Source organism: Cynocephalus volans, chromosome X (assembly GCF_027409185.1).
Source record: "Cynocephalus volans isolate mCynVol1 chromosome X, mCynVol1.pri, whole genome shotgun sequence".
Lineage (NCBI taxonomy): Eukaryota > Metazoa > Chordata > Mammalia > Dermoptera > Cynocephalidae > Cynocephalus > Cynocephalus volans.
This window is the reverse complement of record NC_084478.1, coordinates 125,721,857-125,741,686: the sequence shown is the minus strand read 5'-3', so window position 1 is coordinate 125,741,686 and position 19,830 is coordinate 125,721,857. Positions and strand designations below refer to the sequence as shown.

The 19,830-nt window shown below is 46.3% G+C and overlaps 1 non-coding gene and 2 pseudogenes across 1 annotated transcript; all 3 read left to right on the top strand.

Moving 5' to 3' along the window:
• The first annotated feature begins 1,466 nt into the window (after positions 1-1,466).
• Positions 1,467-3,325, top strand: LOC134368331 (transcriptional repressor p66-alpha-like; annotated as a pseudogene).
• An 864-nt stretch (positions 3,326-4,189) lies between these two features.
• On the top strand, positions 4,190-4,381 carry LOC134368869 (U2 spliceosomal RNA). The gene has a single exon (XR_010022556.1). It is a non-coding gene; the product is annotated as a U2 spliceosomal RNA (small nuclear RNA).
• A 2,852-nt stretch (positions 4,382-7,233) lies between these two features.
• Positions 7,234-9,327, top strand: LOC134368330 (transcription factor E2-alpha-like; annotated as a pseudogene).
• The last annotated feature ends 10,503 nt before the right edge of the window (positions 9,328-19,830 follow it).

Sequence of the window (19,830 nt, the reverse complement as noted above, 5' to 3'; positions counted from 1 at the left end):
ATTTTATGTTTGACACAGTTGTTGTTCAAGAGTGTGTTTTTTAGTTTCCACATATTTATAAATGTTCCCATTTTCTTACTGTTATTGATGTGTAGTTTCATTCCATTATAGTCATAAAAGATATGTGCTATAAATTGAATTCTAAAGTTTGTTAAGGCTTGTTTTCTTGTTCTAATATGTGATATATCCTGGGCAATGTTCAAGTGTGCTTAAGAAGAATTAATTTACTATGCCGCTTTTGGGTGAAAAGTTCTATACATGTCTGTTAGGTACATTTGTTCTATAGTGTTGTTCAAGTTTGCTGTTTCTTTATTAATTTTTCTGACTGGACATTTTATCCATGATTGTAAATGTGGTATTGAAGAGTCCTACAATTATTGTATTGTTTAATTTCTCCTTTCAGATTTGTCAATTTTTTTACATACTTAGATTCTCTGATGTTGAGTGCATATGGATTTACAATTTTGATGTATTCCTGTTGAATTGACCCTTTCTATCATTACATAATAATCTTTTTTATCTAGAAAAAGTGTTTGACTTAAAGTCTACTCTGTCTAATACTATTATAGCCACTCCTGCTCTCTTCTGATCACTATTTGCATGAAATATTTTTTTTCCTTCACTTCACTTTTAGCCCCTTTATGTATGTGAATCTAAAGGGAGTTCTTGAGAACAACACACAGATGAATCTTCGACTTTTGTTTTTTCTTCGTTCAACCATTCTGTACCTTTTACTTGGAGAGTTTAGTCCATTTATATTTAAAGTAATTACTGATAGGCTAGGATTTACTTTTGCCATTTTGTTATCAGTTTTCTGTTTCTCTTATAGTTCTCTTGCTCCTCTGTTTCTCTCTTCCTGTCCTCCTTTGTGTGTGGGGGGAGGAGTTGTATTTTTTTTCTTTTATGTAACTTCTATAAATATTTTATTTGTGATTACCAAGTGTCCTGTGTGAAATATATTATAGTAATAACAGTCTATTTTAACCTGATAATAAAGCTGAAACAAAGTAGCAGATATGTAGGATGAGAAGTCTAGAGATCTAATGTCCAACATGAGAGCTATACTTAATATTCTATCGTACTTGGTAATTTTCCTAAAAGAGTAGATTTTAGGTGCTCTAGCCACACACACACACACACTCACACCCACACACCCACACACGCACAAAATGGGGATGTGAAATATGTTCATTTGCTTTACTATAGTAATCTTTTCACTATTTCTAGGCATATCAAAGCATCATGTTGTAGACCTTAAATATATATAATAAGTTATATTTAAGTCTTACAGCAAGGGCGCTGATGAGCTAGTGTGGACAGGCGACCTTGCCTTTCAGAGCCCTCTAGTGTTTTGGGGGCCTCAGGCCAGGCTCATCGACCTGCTGTGCATGTCTCAGGTTGTAACACCAATGCTGGTCTCCAGTTGTGCGGCCGAAGGTTGCATTATGTGGCTAGTGGCACTGGCCTTGATGGAAACGACCAATGAGGCCCTCATCAAAAGTAGTCCTGAAGAATGAGAAAGGATGATCAAGCAACTGATAGAAGAATTAAGATCAGAGGAAGCAAAACTCATCTTGTTGAAAAACTTGCCACAGTGTCAAATGCAGAAGGAAGCCACTGCCCAGAAGCCCACAGGCTCCACTGGGAGCACCATGATCACCCGTCCTCTGCATGTGCAGGGCACCCAAAACATTCCTGCTATCAAGCTGTCACTTCTGACCTCTTCAACTTAAATGCCGGGCAGCATGATCCCGCTTCTGCTGGTCCGGGAAGTGCAGCAGGCATCCTCAGTGCTGGTGCTGCAGGTGACCTCACAGGTGGTCATGGCCCCACTCGTCAGGGGATCACAGCAAATCCACAACATCAGACAACATTCTAGCATGGGGCACTGCCCCTCCTCCTGGACCCCAGGGTGTCCGTGCCCAGAGTTCAAACTCAGGGATAGAGAGTCATCCAGCAAGGACTCATCCGTGTCGCCAACGTCCCCAACACCATTCTCCTCATCAACATCCTGCAGCCCTCCTCAGCGTCATTAAAGTGTTCACGACCAACTCTGCTCAGACCAACTCCACCTCCACCAGCGTGGCTTCCATGATCACCTCCACTGAGTCTCCAGGCAGCCAAGAGGTGGCCGCCGAGCTCGTGCTGTGCAAACAGCTAGAGAAGATGCTGCTTGAGATTCCCCCTCCCAAGCCCCTCACTCCAGAGATAAATTTCCTGCCCAGTGCTGCCAAGAAGTTCGTCTACCTAGTTGGCCTGGAGGAAGTGGTGCAGAACCTACTGTAGACGAAAGCAAGCCGGATGTTGGCCGCCCTTGTGCTCTCCCAGGTTCTTCCATGTGCGTGCACTGCAAGATGGCCTTCACAAGACGCAAGGGCGGGGCCATCATGTGCGAGAACAGGCGCTCAAGGTGGAGGGCACTAGCTGGCTCAAGGCCACCTTTGTGAAGGCGCTACAGCGGGAGCGTGCGATCAAGCAGTGCCTCCTGCAGCAGGACGCCGCGCCTGCCACCGCGCTGCACCCACACTGAAGCAGCTCATAAAACCCCACTGTAAGTTGGTGCTCGGCTCAGGAGAGGCTCGCGACTCGAGTAACAGAGCTGTGCTACTGGCCTCCAGCCAGCTGTCCTGGGCCTCAGGCACGATGACCCATGGTGTCCTGTACAGGTTTACCCAGTCCCCAAACTGCAAAACACGGCCTTGGGCACGGCCCTGGTCAGGAGGACTGGCAGACATTCCAAGAGAGCCTTGAGCGCCGGAAAGGGCAGCACCGCCTCCACCTGGAAGAAGACGTCTCTGAACACCCAGTACCCTTGCGTTTGTCTCCAGAGTTTGGCAGTACCCAAGACGTCCTCGGCCGTGGACCGCCAGCGAGAGTACGTCCTTGATGTGATCCCGCCACGCTCCACCCTCCAGTCAGCCACGTGGGATAGTGCCAGCCAGGACCGGTGGAGGACAGGCTCCCTCCTCACTGTTACCTGGCCCCGGTCTAGAAGGACACACTGTGCTGCCCTCCACTGTGCTCACCCTACAGAGTGAGTGACGGCCGTTCTGCACAAGCGACACCTCGATTCTTGGCTGCAAAGTCTCTTCGCGGCTGGGAGATGCTGCTTCACAGGCGGACGAGGATTACAACTGGGGGACCTTTCCACGGGGCTTTCTTCCTCGATCTCTTTCCTGTTACTTTGCCTAACACCAGCAGTCAAGTGGACCTCCGGGGCTGGTTCTGCCCCAGGCCGCCTCCTTTTGCCCACAGGAGGGCGCAAGGGAGGCTCACCGTGGACACTGTGACAGGTCTGAGCAAGGCTGGTTCCCGGGGCTCCTGACTCCCGCAGGGCGTTTCCTTTTATTTTTGTTTTTCCCTGTCTTCGGCCACCAATCTGTGGCTGCGTCTCTTCATGGCAAACTCTAGGTTGAAAGATTTTTGGTTTTTTTAAGCACCTCATGATGATGGAGTTAAAAGTAAACCGAGCAGACCCGGGGTCTCTGTTGTGCACACGTAGTCCCGGCCGCCCCCGTGCGCTGGAGGGTGGGCGGCCGCGGCTACATGAACCCTACGAGTGGCAGAGGCAGGAAGCGCCAGCGCAGCCTCGCTCCTGCCAGAAAGCCTCCCTTGCTGCGCCTTCCTGAGACCCCCCAACCCCCCAGGCTCAACTGAAGAACAAACTGAAATCCAGACCCGGCCAGAGAGTAGGGATCCCAGAAGCTGCGCGCTGCCCACAACGGAGGGAGGAGAGAATCCGCAGCGACGCCCTGAAGCCTGGCCAGGAAGTCGGAGGGGAGGGTTGCTGTGTGGTTTTTTCTTGTGCGGCTACTGGTGGTGGTTTACTGTATTTTTTTTTTTTTTTTCCTTTTCTTTTCCTATTCATTTTGATGGACACAGTCTTAGGCCACCCTGGCCTGCGTTGCTCTCTGGTGACCTCGCACAGTTGCGTCTGGGCTGGGAGGCGCCGTCCAGGTGTGCGGTGAGCTGCTCCCCCAGACTGAGGATTTCTGTTTGGGTCTAGCTAGCTAGAGCCTTTCCTTAAAGCTGAGGTTGCTGGCAGGGCTCGCTTTCACACTTCCTCCCCCTACCCCACCCCCTTTAGTGTCTACAGAAATGTTTTGTAAAGGATCAGGTCCTCTTTTAGTTTTTGGTTTTTTTTTTTTTTTCTTTCTTTCCCCTCCCACTCTCTAAAAACCAGTTCCACATCGCTTCTCGGCCTTTTGGCCAAGATCATGTGTAGTATCTATTCTCATCAGTTTAATATCTGATACGTCCTGTATTGGAGAACAGTATATTAAATGGATTTTGGGAGCAGGGACATGGAACGGGAGCTTGCTCCGTCCAGTCCACGCATCGGCCTGGTAGCGCAGTGTCTCCAGGCACAGGTGCACCCCATTGGGGACATGAGCACTGGTCACGCAAGATCAGAGACGGTGGGGAGAGGGGGGTTGCAGTCCCTCCGCCTGGCGAGGGCTAGACTCGCGGGAAGCTGCTTCGCGTGTGGCCTGATCCTCTTCTGTCCGCCGTGAGAGGGAGGCTGGCGGGGTCCCGCCGAGCGCTGCGTGCCCGCCTAGAACCGGGGGGCCCTTTGACCGGCTGCCATCGCCGTCGTCAGGCTCTCCACAGCCCTTTTTCCCATCTTTTCTTTCACTTCGGAGGCCCCGTCTGTCCCCGTCTGTCCCCTCTCTGCATCTTCTACATATGTTCTCTTAATATTCTTGCGCATACCTGGCTCACTCCCAAGGACGTGGCTTTCCCTTCCGCTTTCTCAGGGGCTGTCTCTTCTCTGCCACATGCCTCATCCTCTACTACCTGGGTGGGGAGCACGTGTACTTGCTGCTTCTTTCTGCTTCCCATAGCCTTCATAAAAAATAATAAATAAATAAATAAAAACCAGTTCCACGATGAAAGGCAGAAGTCGTTCTGTGTCTACCGCCAACTGGTCCAGCTCCATGCATAGTGAGGGCGTCTGGTGTCCATGCACAGGTGTACTTCCATGTGAGAACTGGGTCCCTCTGTCCCCCAGTGCAGCTCCAGTCCTGTTTTTCTGTTGATGCAGTTAGGGACTTTAATTTAAAATCCTTAATTTGTATGCCTGCCTTCTTCAAACACAACTGCTACAACATTCCAATAAAGGCTCACTTAACCCACTTGAAAAAATAAATAAAAAGTAAAAAAAAAAAAAAAAAAAAAGTCTTACAGCAGATTAAAACGGAAATACAACATACCAAAGCTTACGGAGTTCCGCAAAAGTAGTTCAAAGATGAAAGTTTACACCGATAAAGTCCTACATTAAAAAAATTAAAAGGAGGATCTTAAATAAAGACATAACTTTGCACCTGAAGGAACTACAAAAAGAAAAAACTAAGCCCAAATTTAGCAGGAAGAAGGAAATAATAAAGATTAGAGTAAAAATACAGAGAAAAAAAAAACGATCTAAAAACTCGACAAAACTAAAAATCGGACTTTTGAAAATACAAACAATTGACAAATTTTAAGCTAACCAACAAAAGAGAGGACTCAACCAAAATTATAAATGAAAAAGAAGACATTACAACTGCTACAACAGAAATACAAAGTACTATGAGATTATTATGAATAAGTGTATGCCAACACAGTGCATAATCTAGAATATAATGGATAAATTCCTAGGAACATGCAACCTACCCAGACTAGGTCATGAAGAAATTTAAAATGTTAACAGATCAATGAGAAAGAGATTAAATCATTCATCAAGAAATTTCCAACAAAGAAAAGCCCAAGACCTGATGACTTCACTGCTGAATTCTATGAAACATTTAAAGAAATAATGCCAGTTTTCCTCAAACTCTTCCAAAAAATGGAAGAGGAGAAAACACTTTCTAGCTTATTCTATGATGCCAGCATTACTCTGACATCAAATCCAGACAAGGACACTACACGAAAAGAAAATTACAGCCCAATCGCTGTGATGAAAATAGACAGAAAAATCCTCAAATATCAGCAAACCTTATGGAACTGCACAGTGAAATGTTCACACACCATGGTGAAGTAGGACTTATCCCTGGGATGCAGGAGTGGTTCGACATATGCAAATCAGTAAGAGGCATATACCACATCAACAGAGTGTAGGACTACAATCATATGACCATCTCAGTGGATGCAGGAAAATCATTTGAACATCATCAAAATCATTTGAAATAATGTGAATGGCCTTTCACAATAAATACTTTCAACAAAATAAGTATAGAAGAACAGTACCTCAGAATAATAAAGGGCAGATAGGAAAAGTCAAACTCATAGAATCCAAGTGCAGAATGGTAGTTGCCAGGCGCTCATGTGTGGGGGCAATGGGGAGATGTTGGTTAAAGGCTACAACCTTTCAGTGACAAGATGCGTAAGTTTTGGGGATCTAATGAACAGTATAGTAACAATAGGTAATACAGTTTTGTATACTTGAAATTTCCTAAGAGTAGATCTTACGTGTTCTCAGCACACACACAAAAATAACTGTGTGCGGTGATGGATGTGCTAACTTCATTGTGGTAATCATTTCATAGTGCATATGTATATCAAATCACCACGTTCCGTACCTTCAATATAGACCATTTTATTTGTCAATTACACCTCAATAAAGCTAGAAAAAATAAAATATATGAGCTTACACACACAAAAACAAATGACCTGTTAAAAAAACAAGACATAAGAATGTCATGATGACGTTAGGTTAGACAAAGATTAATAAAGCAGGACAGAAAATTTTTTAATTACAGCAATGTTTCCGTTTTACTTCTGACCGAAATCTATTCCCAATTACTAATTGCTGCCCATTTCCATTTAAATATCTCAGTCATTTATCTACAGTGGAGATCTAACCTAGAAAAAAAAAATCTAAACCTGCCTTTTAGACAGGGAATCTCTTCTCCATTTACTTCAGTTAACTACAGCACAGAAAGAACTTTATAAAATATAAATTAAGATCTTAAATTATTTTAAAACGGAACTAAATTTATAATCAGGATCCGTGCACCGCAGGGACCACGCACGACCCTGCCCCAACGCCCCAGGTGACATGGAGGAGAGGGCCAGGGCCACGCACGGCCGCCAACATGTGACCGTAAGGGGCCGGGTAGTGATGCCTGTTTGTCGGGGAAGGGCCCCCAGTTTCATGCTACCGCCGCCCCGACACCCCACCCCCCTTCACTGTGTGCCAGGCAGTGCTGTGCGGGGCTGTCTCTAGGCCTCTGTGCCCACCATCACTGCTGGAGAATGAGTCAGCCACAGAGGATGGCACCTGCGGGCACAGACAAGGAAGTCAGCGACCTCGTGGATGTTAGCGTGATGTTTCTGCTGCCTGTGGCCAGTGGGAAGGGCCTGCCCGCCTCCTTGAAGGTGAGCGGTTTGGAGGTTCGGGTCTCCAGGACTCACCCAGCTCGGGCTCCTCGGGCACCAGCAACCAGAACAATTCCCCCTTTGACCCTAGCCCCACCTACAGTGAAGGGCCCACTTGGGTGAGTCCCACGACATTCCTGGGACCTGAACTTGGAGGCGAGGGCGGTGAGCAGAATGCCTATGCCACTTTCAGGAGAGACACGGGTGTTGGCGAATTGACTCAGGCTGGCTTCCTGCCGGGCAAGCTGGCCCTCAGCAGCCCCAGGCCACTGTCCCCTTTGGGCATCAAGGGTGACTCCCAGTACCTACCTCGGCAACCCTCAGTGGAGAGCCGCCGACAGCAGCCTGGAGTCCGCCAGGGCGGGCGGGCATCAGGCCATGCTGGGCAAAAGCTGGTCTCCCCTGCCCCTCCCGCCAGGCCCGTAGCTCAGTGAGCTGTGGCAGTGTGTTTGGTCGCTTGCACCAGCACCAGCGCGTGGGCTACCAGCTGCAGGGAGCAGAGGTGAACGGCGGGCTTCGGGTTGTGTCCACCTTCTCCTTGGCCCTCAGGGCAGCCTACAGCAGCATCTCCAACCACAGGCCATCAGCGGACCAACAGCCTCGTGGGCTCCTGCGGGACCACAGCCTGCAGCTGCACGACGCCCTTGGGAAGGCTCTGGCCTCCACCTACTCCCCGGATCATTCAAGCAATAACTTCTCCTCTAGCCCCTTGACCCCCGTGGGCTCCCCACAGGGCTGGCAGGAACATCGCAGTGGCCCCAAGCAGGAGCTCCCTGTGCCTTAAAGCCCAGCTGCGATGGGGTCCGCAGAGCCTGATCAAGATGTTGGACCACCGGGACGAAACCATCCACGTGGTCCATGGCAGGGCGTGCAATGTGCACCGGCTGCTGTGTGGCCACAGGACGCTGGCTGCGGGCTTTGCAGGCCCCCTGCTGCAGGGCGGGCGGCACGCTGGCCTGGTGGGAGGCGCCCATTCTGAGCAGGGCCTCGCAGGCAGTGTCAGCCGCCTGCCATCGCAGCCACCCCAGCTAGCCCAGCGCCCTCCCTGAGCGCTCCCGCCTCCTACAATGGACTGGGCGAGGGGTGCCGCGGCGGGTGCCAGCGCAATCAAGCGGGAGGAGACAGAGGACGAGGAGAACACGTCGGTGGCTGACAGCTCGGAGGAAGAGAAGGAGTCGAAGGCCCCCGGACACGGAGGAGCCCAGATGAGGACGACCTTCTGCCCCCAGAGCAGAAGGCCGAGTGGGAGAAGGAACGGCCGGTTGACCAGTAACCCCCCTGAGCCGCTGGGGATCAGAGACAACGAAGAAGCTTTTAAGGAGTTGGGGCGCATGTCCCAGCTGCACCTCAACGGTGAGAAGCCCCAGACCAACCTGCTCCTCCTGCATCAGGCCTTGTCGTTCATCCTCAACCTAGAGCAGCAAGTGCCAGAGTGGAATTAGAACCCCAAAGTGGCCTGCTTGAAGCGGTGAGGAGAGGAGAAAATGTCAGGTGTGCTGAGGCAGCAGGGCAGGAATGTTCTGGTCCTCCAAGGTTTGCTTGCAAAACCAGTCAAACGTGACGTTCTATCTGAACCCGAGCACAAGGTAGGGAGACAGGACTAGCATAGGCGGTGGAGCCAGATAGAGTTGAATGTGCAGCCTGGTCACTAAGCGGAGATGCAGACACAGGAGGGTGCTGAGCCGCCTGCTGACGCATGGAAGGTACTGGGTCCCGATTATGAGGCTGGGCTGCAGCTGCAAGGGGGACCAAAGTTCAGGGAAGTCCTCATAGGTTCAATTGCCACAATCCAGGGCAGATAACTTCGAGGTTTCCGGTCTCACTCTTAATTTGGTGGGTGCCCAGGTCATCACTGGTACTGGGGATCTCCTCTACACCCGAGGTGCAAGGACAAATCTCGTTGTCCTTTTGGACCTGCTATGGCTCTTTTTACTGCAGTTCCTCATTCAGCTGTTGATAGTGGCTGAATAGTGCTGGCCCTTTACCTTTTTGGGGTTTAATTCAGGGGGCGATAATTATTGCAGTGCCTTCTGTCCTTACACTCCCTTGAAGGGGTCTTTTAAGTTTCACGGATGTCTTGGGCCCCTGTAAGGACAACAGGGAGATCACAGAAGGGCAATGGTTTGGGGAAGACGGTGGAGAAGGGATGGGAACAAGGGTTTCCTGAGAATGCGTGTGGGCTGAGGGGGTTGTACCAGGCGAGGACAGGGTAGGAATCTTGGGAGAAAGGAGTCAAGGGGAAGACGAGAAGGAGCTTGGGAGGTCATCTCACCTTGCCCTTTCCTCTGGACTTGGGTGGAGAGGGGTTCTTCCTCTTCTTCCCCGATTTGGTGTTTCCGGTGAGCTGTGGTTTCCTGGTCTCCTTTGCCATGTCAGCACTGCCCAGTGGTCTGTCCCAGGGCCCCTGGCCTCCCTATATACGCCCTGCACAGGACAATGAGCAGCCACACCCTCCGCTTCATTTGGTCAGCAAGCCAGTCCCCCAGCCTGTCTAGCCCTGTCCTGGCAGGGGTGGCTCAGACATCACAGTGGCCCATCCTGACTCCTCCAGGAGTGGGGGGAGGCCAAGGTGCCCTGGTTGGAAAATGGGTGTTTTCTTAGCAACCGACAGCGCCTTCCGAACAGACCTGCCACACTCCTCATGGTTCAATTCTGGGGGATCACATGGCAAGGAGAGGGTGTCTTCTCCAAGCCCTTCCCCAGGGCCACCTGGTTCAGTGGCTCATTCTGTTCTCTACCACCCTTCACCATTACCTGGATTTTGTATGTCCTACCTACAATCCACCCACGGTAATGTGGCCACACTTAAATCTAGGTGGAGATATGAATCATCCTACTACCTTCCTAAAAATTTCTCTTAGGTACCCTGATGACCACTCACTTCCTGGCTGCCACCAGGAAACTTTTCCATCCCACTCGCTTTTCCCAGTGTCCACAGAGGTCCCCTCAGTTTTGTTTTCCAGTCTGAAATCACTGCCTTCAGGCTGGCAGACTCAGTAAATAAACTCGCTCTTCTGTGTATCCCAGTCTTGTTTCAAATCTGGGGGATCTACTTATCTCAATAGGTGTAGTACCGAGACTTGGATTTTAATAGTGTGTGCAGCAGTGAGGCAGATATTTACATGCCAGAAGTTGTGGTGGATATTCGCATGCAGGAAACTATTATCCAAGAATTATAAATTCATGATACGGGGAGGGGGATTGCTCAGTATTGTACTTAGGATTCTGGTTAGTGCAACAAGAAAAATTTAGGCTTCCAGATTGGAAAAGTAGAACTAAAACTATTTTTCACAGGCCACAAGTTAGTCTATGCAAAAAGCTGTACCTATCTAAAATAGACAACAGTGTCATTTAAAATAGCTTTAGAAAATAAGAATTATGTAGGAAGAAGCTGGGAAATAGTCACATTAATAAACTCAACATCACTATTTATTAGGAAAATTAAAATCGAAATCACAATGAGAATTCTATACACTATTGGAATGGCTGATATTGGAAAGGATCATCCCATCTAAAGGTTGGCAAGCATGCAAAATACTGAAACTTTCATCCAAACCTGGTGAGATTATAAAATGACACATTTTCAAAACAATTTGACAGTTTCTTAAAAAGTTAATCATATACCTACAATACACTGCAACCATCCCCCTCTCAAGTATTCATATAAGCCTTTTCAATATTCAAGCTAATCTACCACGACAGGCAGATCAATAGTTGCTTGGGACTGGTGATACAGGAAGGGGCTGGAGGGAGGAATTACAAAGGGATAGGAGGAACCTTTTAAGGGTAATGGATATGTTTACTATCTTGACCTTGGTGATGGTTTTCCTGGTGTATAGATATGTAAAATTTTCAAATTAGACACTTTGGGAAATTCATTGAATGTCAATGTCAAAAATACCTTAAAAAAACTCTATTTTAAAATTATAATCTCTGCAGAGTAAGGCAACTTTTTAAAAGATTAAAGAAGAGATTTGTGGGGAGAGAATTTTGTCAATTAGAATTATGTAGATATACCGGGATATGGTGGTGACCAAGGTCAAGGCTGGCTTTTATTCAGTCTTATCACTGTTGTGAAATTCTCCATAGGGATTCAACTTCCACTTCTGGGAAGATGGAGTAAATGTGTTTTCCCCCATTTCTCCTGCTAAGTACAACTAAACACTCAGAACATTATATGTAAAACAAGCATAAGAAGACTTAACAGTGGAGAGAGAAATACAGGCTGGTGAAGACCTTGGCATCCAAGGAATACCACAGTGGTGAGTTCCTCGGGTTTTCCTCATGCCTCATATATTTCAGAAATGGAGCTTTAAAAGGTAGCAAATGAAAAGGCCAACAGGTGCAGGGGGCAAAAAAAGGCTCGACAAAAGCCTGCTCTGTCTATGCAAAAAAGGAAGGGGTCAGCCTAACAGGATGGAAATCTTTTACACAACAACTGCCCTACTCCCACCAAACACCACGACCAAAAAAAAAAAAAAATGTTTTAAATAATCTGAGGCTTCCCTCACACACACACCAAGAAAATCCAAGTAGGAAGCCTAGATTTTCACCCTCATCAGGATATACCATGGTGCTCCAACTGCCCCCTCACCACCATTAGATTGGTGTCAGAGAAGTCTGAGTGGGAGCTTGGAGTTTCTTCCCCACCAGGTACAAATGAGGCCTTCCCCTACACCCAACCCCAGCTTGTCTGTACAGCTTATGAGGGGAACATTGTCTTCCATCCAAAAATAACAAGTTACCCCTTCCTCTGTCAACTGGGATGTCAACAAAGTAGGCCTAATGAAGTGTGAATACTTTCACTACTGTCCAGCAATAATGAGGGCATCCCCCACAAACCGTGGTATCAGTGGAGGCCACATGGGGGACATGAGTGAAAATACCAACCACTCCCATATAAGGAGGTATCAGTAGAGGCCTAGTGGGGACCCAGAGCAGCCACTCCCACTCAGCAGTAATGAAGAGACTTGGGTGTCAGTGGAGGTCAAGACAGGAACCTGGTCTTCCATTTCCACATGGCAGTAATGAAAGGGTACCCTGCTTCTCTTGCTAGAGTGGTGTCAGAGGAAGCCAGCTACAATAGAAGCATTAAATAAGATCCAGAGTAAAATACCATGACAACCAAAATGGCAACAGCTCAAACAAAAATCACCCAACACAGTGCAGAGAGTGGCAGGAGCATGATGGTCTGGAGCACCTTTGGGTGCTCACAGTCGGGCACATCTCAGGTAATATTGTCTAGATCCACCTACTCCAGCACAGAAATTTCAGAAAGCCCAACCACCTCCCCAGGGCAATGCAGTGTCCTACCCACCTTGGAGAGCCTGCTGGGAACTCCCACTCCAACTGAGAGGTTGAGGGGAGCATGCTGGCTTCTCCCAGGTATGCATAGTGCATTGTGGCCCTGATAAACTTGCATAGACCCACACACTCCAGTGGGGAAACTTCAGAAAGCTTGCCCACCTCACTCAGGGGCACAAAGAAGTGCACCAGCACTTTGCCCAGTACTGTGCACTCTGGTCACTACCCTTTCACCCCTGCCCAGTTTACCAGAGGAACTGACCATTACCACAACACCTATCCAAGGAATCAAAGTTTGACTGGTGACCACAGCGACACCATACAGAGTCACTCACTTTGGCACAGGAACCACTGAGCGAACCAGCCTACCCCAAAGGTACTTAATGCTGTGCCTGTAGCCACAAAAACCCTACTCAGTGTTACCCACTCCCAAGAAGAAACTGCCAAAGGCCCCACTGCCTCAGCCATGAAGACACCCACAGAGAGCTCCAAGATTGAATGCAGCTGAAGAAGTGGCACGCAGACTACCCTATGGGGCTCACCTGGAACCAAACCTGAAATACTCAACCTGACTGATAATATAGAACACTTCTACAGGAACAGTTTCTCCATTCAAGAACTACCCCAAAAGTTAGAAGAAATGACTGCCACACCAGATGCCCAGACATCAACTCACAGACATGAGAAGCATGAAAAAAACAAGGAAACGTGACTCCACTAAAGGAAGCAATAGTTCTCCAATACCAGACTCGAAACAGCAGAAAATCTATGAAATGCCGGAAAAGGAATTCCAAATAATAATCTTCAGGAAACTCAGCATGATGCAAGAAAATAGACTGAAATAACAATAAGGGAGAAAAACATTCCAGGGCCTGAAGGAGAAATTCAACAAAAAGATGGATATCATAAAAAGGAACATAGCAACATCCTGGGACTGAAGAATTCATTCAACAAAATAATAAAATACCACCATGAGATTAAGCAAGAGCCTAAAACTAGCAGAAGCAAGAATTTCTAGACTTGAAGACAGGCTTTTGAATTAACTGAGTTGGACCAAAAAGAAAAAAGAATTTAAAAACTGAAGAAAGCTTATGCGATCTATCGGACAAGCTTAAGCATGAAAACATACAGATTATGGGTGTTCTGGAAAAAGAAGAGGAAGGAAAAGTCATTAGAGAGTTTCAAGATGGCGGGGGCTGCGGCGGCTGGCGCGGAGTAGCTGAGGTGGAAAAGGTGGCCACTGGGCCTCAGGCAGCCGGGAAACTTGTGGACCTTCCTCTGGCCATCTCTTAAGGGAGGACTGCTGCTGCTGGACGGTCGTGGGGGCTCAACGCCACTTTGCCCCCGGCAGGAGAGGCTGCCTCATTTACCGGCAACAGCTTTGAAGTGTGGAGCAGGAAAAGAACTGATTCTTAGCTGCAAAAGCGAGTCTTGAAACAGGGAACACGGCGCCAGGGCTGCTGTGGATGCAGCCAGGATCCCGGAGGCCGGGGCCGCGCTGAAGGCGGCCAGCTGCCCTATTCAGGATTCGAGGTTTCAGGCCGGCATTAAAGAAGATTCCTGGGAGCGCCCGAGCGGCGCCGCGACTGAACAGCCCGAGGCGGCAGCGCCGAGAACACGGAGCAGCGCCGAGAACACGGAAGGCAACAAACCAGAGACAGAGCGAGCGCCCGACCTGGCACAGCACTGTGAGTGATCCCTGGCACAGCTCTGTTCGGGGGGTGGTTGCCCACCCGGCTCCCGCCTCCACCACCAGGCCACTCACTGCCCCAGTGCTGCCTCCATTTTCCCAGGTGCGGGCAGCTCCGCCCTGATCGGCCATCACTGAGCCCATTTGCTTGGCCTGGCGCGGGGCTTTCCGGACCCTGCGGGCTGGCCTCCTCTCCCACTCCCTCCGCGGTTCTCTGGCGGGGCTGGGGGTGTGGGGCGTCCCGACCAGTGTTGGGAGGGCTAGGAAGTACGGGCGGGCCGACTGTCACTCCACCACACCCTGGACTCCGGCCCGGTAAACTTCCTGTTACTGGGAGGCAGATACCATCTCTGCGACCACCAGTTTGGAAAAAAGCCTAACGAATTTCTGGTTGGGAATAGTGTGGTAGGAGAGTTCCCAGGTCCGCTAGAACCTGCCGGAGAGCAGGCTGCAGGCGGGCACTAGACTCGGTTTATACTGGGGGGATACAAAGGTGAACAAGACCCGAGAAAGATCTACACAGTGCTACAAAGGCACCCAGAGAGACCGGTCGTCTGTGCCTAGCAGAAACCTGGTAGACTTCCTGGGCGAGGCGGTGCTGAGCAGGGTCTTGAAGGCCCAGCTGATAGACGAGGGGTGCAGAAGACACACCCCAGCCCAGCACAGTGTGCACAGAGGGGGGAGACGTGCGGCCAGGGAGGCGGAGACTCGACAGAAACCACACACCCGGTGGGGTCGCCACTGCACCATCTAACAGCCTGGGCCAGAGCACACGGAACGGGGAGAAGTCCTGTACAGAAAGTGAAAGCTCAACAGACATCACACACCCTGTGGTGCGTGATCCACCAGCCCAGCAGAGTACAAGCTGACCAGAAAGGTGGATCCCCGGAGAAGCCCAAGACCCGAGGCAACCACACACACAAGACACTAGAGGCCAACTGAGCAGTCACGGCGGGAGCCATACCAAATTGGCAACCACAGCAACATCCTAGTTAGTCATTAGTCTCAAACCGGTGGACTGTGAAACCCCCTGCCACAATGAATAAACACCAAAAAAAAGACACCAGAAATACAAAAAATCAAGAAAGTACACCACCAAAAGTTAATAAATCTCATACTCTAGATCCTATAGAACAAGAAGCCCTTGAAATAACTGACAAGGAATTTCGAGTGATAATTCTAAGGAAACTGAATGAGATACAAGAAAACTCAGCTAGACATCATGATGAAATGAGGAAAAGTATACAGGATCTGAAAGAGGAAATATACAAGGAAATCAATGTCCTGAAAAAAAATGTAGCAGAACTTGCTGAACTGAAGAAGTTATTCAGCGAAATAAAAAACACAACGGAGAGTTTAACCAGCAGGCTTGTCGAAGTTGAAGAGAGAACCTCTGAACTTGAAGATGGGCTGTTTGAAATAACACAAGCAGACAAAAAGAAAGAAAAAAGAATCAAGGACATGGAAGAAAATCTGAGAGAGATATCAGACAACCTCAAGCGCTCAAATATCCGAGTCATGGGTATTCCAGAAGGGGAGGAAAATGGAGATTCCATTGAAAACATATTCAACAAAATAGTGGCAGAAAACTTCCCAGGTATAGGAAAAATCACAGATCTGCAGATCCAGGAAGCTCAACGATCTCCAAATGTATTCAACCCAAAAAGGCCTTCTCCAAGACATGTCATAGTCAAATTGGCAAAACTCAGAGACAAAGAGAGAATCTTAAAAGCTGCAAGAGAGAAGCGTCAAATCACCTATAAGGGAGCCCCAATCAGGTTAACATCAGACTTTTCATCACAAACCCTAAAAGCTAGAAAGGAATGGGATGATATTTTCAAAATACTAAAAGACAAAGATTGCCAGCCAAGAATACTCTACCCTGCAAGGCTATCCTTCCGAAATGAGGGGCAAATAGTATATTTCTCAGACAAACAAAAACTGCGGGAGTTCACTACCACAAGACCACCCTTACAAGAAATCCTCAAGGGAGTACTGGGTTTGGTTCCTGAAAAATAACTACCACTGCCATAAAAACCTAAGAAAAATCTAAACCCGCTAGTACAATAAAAATGGCATTCATGAAGAGAAAACAAGCTAACAAAAACACTATCTACAACCTAAGGAACCAACAAACACAGATACCAAACAGTAAATCAGAAAGCAAGGAACAAAAGACACCTAAGACAACCAAACAACCAATAAAATGCTAGGAATAAATCAACACCTTTCAATAACAACTCTTAATGTTAAAGGCTTAAATTCCCCAATTAAAAGACACAGACTGGCTGACTGGATCAAAAAGCAGGACCCAACTATATGCTGCCTACAAGAGACCCACCTCACCCATAAAGATTCACACAGACTAAGAGTGAAAGGATGGAAAAAGATTTACCATGCAAACAGAAAAGAAAAACGAGCTGGAGTGGCTATTCTTATATCTGACAAAATAGACTTTAAACTAAAAACCATAAAAAGAGACAATGAGGGACACTACTTAATGATAAAAGGACTGATCCATCAAGAAGACATAACAATCATAAATATGTACGCACCCAATGTTGGAGCAGCCAGATTTATAAAACAAACTCTATTAGACCTAAAGAAGGAAATAGACACTAATACCATAATAGCAGGGGACCTGAACACTCCACTGTCAATATTAGACAGATCATCTAGGCAAAGAATCAGTAGAGAAACACAAGATCTAAACAAGACTCTAGACCAATTGGAATTGGCAGATATCTACAGAACATTCCACCCAACAACCTCAGAATATTCATTCTTCTCATCAGCACATGGATCATTCTCCAGGATAGATCACATATTAGGTCACAAATCAAGTCTCAATAAATTCAAAAAAATTAGAATTATCCCATGTATCTTCTCAGACCACAATGGATTAAAACTAGAAATTAATAACAAACAAAACTTTGGAAACTATACAAACACATGGAAATTAAACAGCATTCTACTTAATGACATATGGGTCCAAGAAGAAATCAAGCAGGAAATCAAAAAGTTTATTGAAACTAATGAAAACAATGATACATCATACCAAAACCTGTGGGATACTGCAAAAGCAGTATTGAGGGGAAAATTTATTGCATTAAATGCTCACTTCAGAAGAATGGAAAGATGGCAAGTGAACAACCTAACACTTCACCTTAAAGAACTAGAAAAACAAGAACAATCCAAACCTAAAGTTAGCAGACGGAAAGAAATCATTAAGATCAGAGCAGAACTGAATGAAATTGAAAACCAAAAAACAATTCAAAAGATCAACGAATCAAAAAGTTGGTTTTTTGAAAAGATAAATAAAATTGACAAACCATTAGCATGGCTAACAAAAAAAAGAAGAGAGAAGACTCAAATAACAAAAATTAGAAATGAAAAAGGCGATATTACAACTGATTCATCTGAAATACAAGGAATCATTCGAGACTACTATAAACAACTATACGCCAACAAATTTGAAAATCTGGAGGAAATGGATAAATTTCTGGACACACACAAGCTCCCAAAACTGAACCGTGAAGACGTAGAAAATTTGAACAGACCAATAACAATAAAGGAGATTGAAGCTGTTATCAGAAGGCTCCCAACAAAGAAAAGCCCAGGACCAGATGGATTCACAGCAGAATTTTACCAAACATTCAAAGAGGAATTGACACCGATTCTTTACAAACTATTCCAAAAGATTGAAACGGACGCAAATCTCCCAAACTCATTCTATGAAGCAAACATCATCCTGATACCAAAACCAGGTAAAGATATAACCAAAAAAGAAAACTACAGGCCGATATCCTTGATGAATATAGATGCAAAAATCCTCACTAAAATACTAGCAAACAGAATACAGCAACACATACGAAAAATTATTCATCACGATCAAGTGGGATTCATCCCAGGGATGCAAGGTTGGTTCAACATACGCAAATCAATAAATGTGATACACCATATTAATAAACTCAAACACAAGGACCATATGATCATCTCTATAGATGCTGAAAAAGCATTTGATAAAGTTCAGCACTCATTCATGACAAAGACCCTCTATAAGTTAGGTATAGAGGGAAAGTATCTCAACATAATTAAAGCCATATATGACAAACCCACTGCCAATATCATCCTGAATGGGGAAAAGCTGAAAGCTTTTCCTTTAAGAACAGGCACTAGACAAGGATGCCCACTCTCACCACTTCTATTCAACATAGTGTTGGAAGTACTAGCCAGAGCAATTAGAGAAGAGAAGGAAATAAAGGGCATCCAGATTGGAAAAGATGAAGTCAAACTGTCCCTGTTTGCAGATGACATGATCCTATATATCGGACAGCCTAAAACCTCTACAAAAAAACTGTTGGAATTGATAAATGATTTCAGCACAGTAGCAGGATACAAAATCAACACACAAAAATCAGTAGCATTTCTTTTCTCCAATAGTGAACATGCAGAAGGAGAAATCAAGAAAGCCTGCCCATTTACAATAGCCACCAAAAAAATAAAATACTTAGGAATTGAGTTAACCAAGGAGGTGAAAAATCTCTATAATGAGAACTACAAACCACTGCTGAGAGAAATTAGAGAGGATACAAGAAGATGGAAAGATATTCCATGCTCTTGGATCGGAAGAATCAACATAGTGAAAATGTCCATACTACCCAAAGTGATATACAAATTCAATGCAATCCCCATCAAAATTCCAAAGACATTTTTCTCAGAAATGGAAAAAACTATTCAGACATTTATATGGAACAATAAAAGACCACGAATAGCCAAAGCAATGCTGAGCCAAAAAAATAAAGCTGGAGGCATAACACTACCTGACTTTAAGCTATACTACAAAGCTATAATAACCAAAACAGTATGGTACTGGCATAAAGACAGACACACTGACCAATGGAATAGAATAGAGAATCCAGAAATCAACCCACACACTTACTGCCATCTGATCTTTGACAAAGGCACCAAGCCTATTCAGTGGCGAAGGGACTGCCTCTTCAGCAAGTGGTGCTGGGATAACTGGATATCGATATGCAGGAGAATGAAACTAGATCCATACCTCTCACCGTATACTAAAATCAACTCAAAATGGATTAAGGATTTAAATATACACCCTGAGACAATAAAACTTCTTAAAGAAAACATAGGAGAAACACTTCAGGAAATAGGACTGGGCACAGACTTCATGAATACGACCCCAAAAGCACGGGCAACCAAAGGAAAAATAAACAAATGGGATTATATCAAACTAAAAAGCTTCTGCACAGCAAAAGAAACAATTAAAAGAGTTAAAAGACAACCAACAGAGTGGGAGAAAATATTTGCAAAATATACATCTGACAAAGGATTAATATCCAGAATATATAAGGAACTCAAACAACTTTACAAGAAGAAAACAAGCAACCCAATTAAAAAATGGGCAAAAGAGCTAAGTAGGCATTTCTCTAAGGAAGATATCCAAATGGTCAACAGACATA